Genomic DNA, 5607 nt, shown 5'->3' on the forward strand with positions numbered 1-5607 from the left:
TTGCTGGTTAAGTTGAACGGAGTTGTGAGCTTCTCTAACAGTGCCTGGAACTCTTTTATCACAATTTCGTCCACCAAGTTTTTGGCGCCGTTGCCGAGGATTGTTCGAGTATGGACAACTGACGGTTCATCTTGTTGCTCAGATTAGGTAATTTTCTTTTCAAAAATCTTTTTCAAAAATTTTTCTTTTATTTTTTGTTTTTGCAAACTTTATTTTCGAAAAAAATTAATAAAAATACAAAAAAAAATTAGAAAATCATAAAAACCAAAAATATTTTGTGTTTCTTGTTTGAGTCTTGTGTTAATTTTTAAGTTTGGTGTCAATTGCATGCTTTTAAAATTTTTCTTGCATTTTTTTTCGAAAACTCCATGCATTCATAGTGTTCTTCATGATCTTCAAGTTGTTCTTGACAAGTCTTCTTGTTTGATCTTGATGATTTCTTGTTTTGTGTTGTTTGTTGTTTTTCATATGCATTTTTCGTTTGTTCTGTGTCTTTTGTTGTTTTTCATGTGCATTTTTGCATTCATATTTTTCATGCATTAAAGATTTCATATTTTTCATATTTTTCAAAAATATGTTCTTGATGTTCATCATGATCTTCATGGTGTTCTTGGTGTTCATCTTGACATTCATAGCATTCTTGCATGCATCTTGTGTCTTGATCCAAAATTTTCATGTTTTGGGTCATTTTTGTGTTTTTCTTTAAAAATTCAAAAATAAAAAATATCTTTCCTTATTTTCCTCCAAATTTTCGAAATTTTGGGTTGACTTGGTCAAAAATTTTTAAAATTAGTTGTTTCTTACAAGTCAAGTCAAAATTTCAATTTTAAAAAATCTTATCTTTTCAAAATCTTTTTCAAAAATCATATCTTTTTCTTTTTTTTATAATTTTCGAAAATTTCAAAAATCTTCTTCAAAATATTTTCAAAATCTTTTTCTTATCTTTATATCATATTTTCGAAAATTAGCTAACAATTAATGTGATTGGTTCAAAAATTTGAAGTTTGTTACTTTCTTGTTAAGAAAGGTTCAATCTTTAAATTCTAGAATCTTATCTTGTAGTTTCTTGTTAGTCAAGTATTTTTTTAAAAAAATTAAATCTTTTCCAAATATCTTTTTCTTAAAGATCTTTTTATCTTTTTATCTTATCTTTTCCAAAAATTTTATCTTTTTCAAAATTTGATTTCAAAATATCTTATCTAACTTCTTATCTTCTTATCTTTTTCAAAACCACCTAACTACTTTTCCCTCTCTAATTTTCGAAAATTCTCCCTCTCTTTTTCAAAAATTCTTTTTGTTTTAAATTTTAATTTTAATTATATCTTATCTTTAATTTTCAAAAATTACTAACCTCTTTTTCAAAATTATTTTCGAAAATCTTCCTCTCTTTTCTTATTCTATTTAATTAATTAATTACTAACACTTCTCTTCACCTCTCTTCATCTAAGAATCCATCCTTCTTCTTTCTTCTACCCCTTTCTTTTTCTACTAACATAAGGGAATCTCTATACTGTGACACAGAGGATTCCTCTTTCTTTTCTTGTTTTCTTCTCTCCTTCTTATGAGCAGGAACAAGGAAAAAGGCACTCTTGTTGAAGTTGATCCAGAACCTGAAAGGACTCTGAAGAGAAAATTAAGAGAAGCTAAATTACAACAATCCAGAAACAACCTTTCAGAAATTTTCGAACAAGAGAAGGAGATGGCAGCCGAAAATAATAATAATAATAATGCAAGGAGAATGCTTGGCGACTTCACAAAGCCAACATCCAAGTTTGATGGAAGAAGCATCTCCATTCCTGCCATTGGAGCCAATAACTTTGAGCTTAAGCCTCAACTAGTTGCATTAATGCAACAAAACTGCAAGTTTTATGGACTTCCATCTGAAGATCCTTATCAGTTTTTAACTGAATTCTTGCAAGTCTGTGATACTGTAAAGACGAATGGAGTTAATCCTGAAGTCTACAGACTCATGCTTTTCCCTTTTACTGTAAGAGACAGAGCTAGAATATGATTGGATTCACAACCTAAGGATAGCCTGGACTCATGGGATAAGCTGGTCACTGCCTTCTTGGATAAATTCTTTCCTCCTCAAAAGCTGAGCAAGCTGAGAGTGGATGTTCAAACCTTCAAACAAAAAGATGGTGAATCCCTCTATGAAGCTTGGGAAAGATACAAGCAATTGACCAAAAGATGTCCATCTGACATGTTTTCAGAATGGACCCTATTAGATATATTCTATTATGGTCTCTCTGAATTTTCGAAAATGTCACTGGATCATTCTGCAGGTGGATCTATCCACCTGAAGAAAACGCCTGAAGAGGCTCAAGAACTCATTGACATGGTTGCAAACAACCAATTCATGTACACCTCTGAGAGGAATTCCGTGAATAATGGGGTACCTCAGAAGAAAGGAGTTCTTGAAATTGATGCTTTGAATGCTATATTGGCTCAGAACAAAATGTTGACTCAACAGGTCAACATAATCTCTCAAAATCTGAATGGATTGCAACATGCATCCAACAGTGTTAGAGAGTCAGCTTCTGAAGAAGCTTATGATCCTGAGAACCCTGCCATGGCAGAGGTTAATTACATGGGTGAACCATATGGAAACACCTATAACCCATCATGGAAAAATCATCCAAATTTCTCCTGGAAGGATCAACAAAAGCCTCAACAAGGCTTTAACAATGGTGGACGCAATAGGCTGAACAATAGTAAGCCATATCCATTATCTCCTCAGCAACAGACAGAGAACTCTGAACAAAATAATTCTAATTTAGCTAATATAGTCTCTGATCTATCAAAGGCCACTTTCAGTTTCATGAATGAAACCAGATCCTCCATTAGAAACTTGGAGGCACAAGTGGGCCAGCTGAGTAAGAAAGTTATTGAAACTCCTCCCAGTACTCTCCCAAGCAATACAGAAGAAAATCCAAAAGGAGAGTGCAAGGCCATTGATTTAATCAAAGTGGCCGAATGCATAGGGGAGGAGAAGGACGAAAATCCTAGTGAGGAAGACCTCCTGGGACGTCCCTCAAGCAAGAAGGAGCTTCCTATTAAGGATCTAGAGGAATCTGAGGCTCACATAGAGACCATAGAAATTCCATTAAATCTCCTTCTGCCATTCATGAGCTCTGAAGAATATTCCTCCTCTGAAGAGGATGAAGATGTGACTGGAGAGCAAGTTGCTCAATATTTAGGAGCTATCATGAAGCTGAATGCCAAGCTATTTGGTAATGAGACTTGGGAAAGTGAACCTCCCTTGCTCATTAGTGAACTAGATACTTGGATTCAGAAAACTCTACCTCAAAAGAAACAAGATCCTGGCAAGTTCTTAATACCTTGCACCATTGGCACCATGAGCTTTGAAAAAGCTCTATGTGATCTTGGGTCAGGAATAAACCTTATGCCACTATCTGTAATGGAGAAGCTGGGGATCATTGAGGTACAACCTGCCTTGTTCTCATTACAATTAGCAGACAAGTCAATGAGACAAGCTTATAGAATGGTAGAGGACGTGCTAGTGAAGGTTGAAGGCCTTTACATCCCTGCTGATTTCATAATCCTAGACACTAGGAAGGAAGATAATGAATGCATCATCCTAGGAAGACCTTTCCTAGCCACAGCAGAAGCTGTGATAGATGTCAACAGAGGAAAGTTAGTCCTTCAATTGAATGGGGACTACCTTGTGTTTAAAGCACATGGCCAAAGTTTGGTGTTGGCAACTATACAACATTGACCTGATCACCTTTTAGCTCCATGAGGGCCACTGTCAAGCTATTGATATTAAAGAAGCGCTTGTTGGGAGGCAACCCAATTTTATTTATCTAATTTTATTTTATTTTGTTTCTTTGTTATTTTTGTGTTTAATTAGGTACATGATCATGAGGAGTCACGAAAAAATCAAAAAAATTAAAAACAGAGTCAAAAACAGAAGAAAAAAGTTTTTCACCCTGGAGGACGCACGGGCTGGCGTTCAACGCCCAGAAGGTGCATCTGGCCGGCGTTTAACGCCAGAACAGAGCACCATTCTGGCGCTGAACGCCCAAAACAAGCAACAACCTGGCGTTTAACGCCAGGATGGTGCATAGAGAGGACAAACTGGCGCTGAACGCCAGGAACAAGCATGAAACTGGCGTTCAACGCCAGAAACATGCATCACATGGGCGTTGAACGCCCAGAACATGCACCAATGGGCGTTTAAACACCAGAATGGTGTGCCAAGGCATTTTACATGTCTATTTGGTGCAGGGATGGAATTCCTTGATACCTCAGGATCTGTGGACCCCACAGGATCCCCACCTACCATATTCCCACCTTACCTTCTAATCCTATTTTTTGTGATTTGAATTCCCCATGTCACGATTCCCAATCTTCTTCATCAATCACCTCAATTCCTCTTCCCAATTACCCCATTCACCAGTCACATCAACCTCCTCTTCCCCATACACCCCACCTACCTCCACAATTCAACTTCTCTTTCCCACCCAATCCCACCCACATAGCCGAACCTACTTCTCCCCCTTTCTCCCATATTCTCTTCTTCTTCTTCTACTTTTCTTTTCTTTCTTGCTCGAGGACGAGCAATATTTTAAGTTTGGTGTGGTAAAAGCATAGCTTTTTTGCTTTTCCATTACCATTAATGGCACCTAAGGCCAGAAAAACCTCAAAGGGAAGACAAAAGCTTCCACCTCTGAGTCTTGGGAGATGGAAAGACAAATATAAGCCGTCATAGCTCAGTGGTAGAACATATGGCTGCAATTCAAGAGATCCCTGAGATACCTCAGGGAATAAATGGTCCTCCACACAAATATTGGAAGCAACTAAGGGTAGAAACACCAAAATTACTAGGAATCATTCAACAGAAGCAAGGAAGAGACATAGAGGAGCTCAAAAAGCACCATTGGACCTTCAAGAAGGCGCCAAAGACATAAAGAAGCTCAAAAAGCACCATTGGACCTTCAAGAAGGCGCCACCCTCACTCAGGTGGATTCATTCCTTGCTCTTTATTTCTTTCTGTTTTCGTTTTTAATTATTGTGTTTATCTATGTTTTGTGTCTCTACTTCATCATCATTAGTATGTAACCATGCCTTAAAGTTATGAATAAAATCCATTAATCTTTCACCTCTCTTAAATGAAAAATGTTTTAATTCAAAAGAACAAGAAGTACATAATTTTTGAAATTATTAGTGAATTTAATTTAATTATATTGATGTGGTGGCAATACTTTTTGTTTTCTGAATGAATGATTGAACAGTGCATATGTCTTTTGATATTGTTGTTTATGAGTGTTAAAATTGTTAGCTCTTGAAAGAATGATGAACAAAGAGAAATGTTATTGATGAACTGAAAAATTCATGAATTGATTCTTGAAGCAAGAAAAAGCAGTGAAGAAGAAAGCTTGCGAAAAAAAAATGGCAAAAAAAAATTAGAAAGAAAAAGAAAAAGCCAATAGCCCTTAAAACCGAAAGGCAAGGGTGGCAAGGATCCAAGGCTTTGAGCATCAATGGATAGGAGGGCCCAAAGAAGTTAAATCCAGGCCTAAGCGGCTAAATCAAGCTGTCCCTAACCATGTGCTTGTGTCATGAAGGTCCAAGTGAAAAGCT

At 36.4% G+C, this 5607-nt stretch overlaps 1 non-coding gene across 1 annotated transcript; it reads right to left on the reverse strand.

Annotated features, from left to right (window-relative positions):
* Nucleotides 1-2101: 2101 nt before the first annotated feature.
* On the reverse strand, nt 2102-2205 carry LOC127745178 (small nucleolar RNA R71). The gene has a single exon (XR_008006374.1). It is a non-coding gene; the product is annotated as a small nucleolar RNA R71 (small nucleolar RNA).
* Between the last annotated feature and the right edge of the window lie 3402 nt (nt 2206-5607).

Source organism: Arachis duranensis, chromosome 2, assembly GCF_000817695.3.
Source record: "Arachis duranensis cultivar V14167 chromosome 2, aradu.V14167.gnm2.J7QH, whole genome shotgun sequence".
NCBI classification, from domain to species: domain Eukaryota; kingdom Viridiplantae; phylum Streptophyta; class Magnoliopsida; order Fabales; family Fabaceae; genus Arachis; species Arachis duranensis.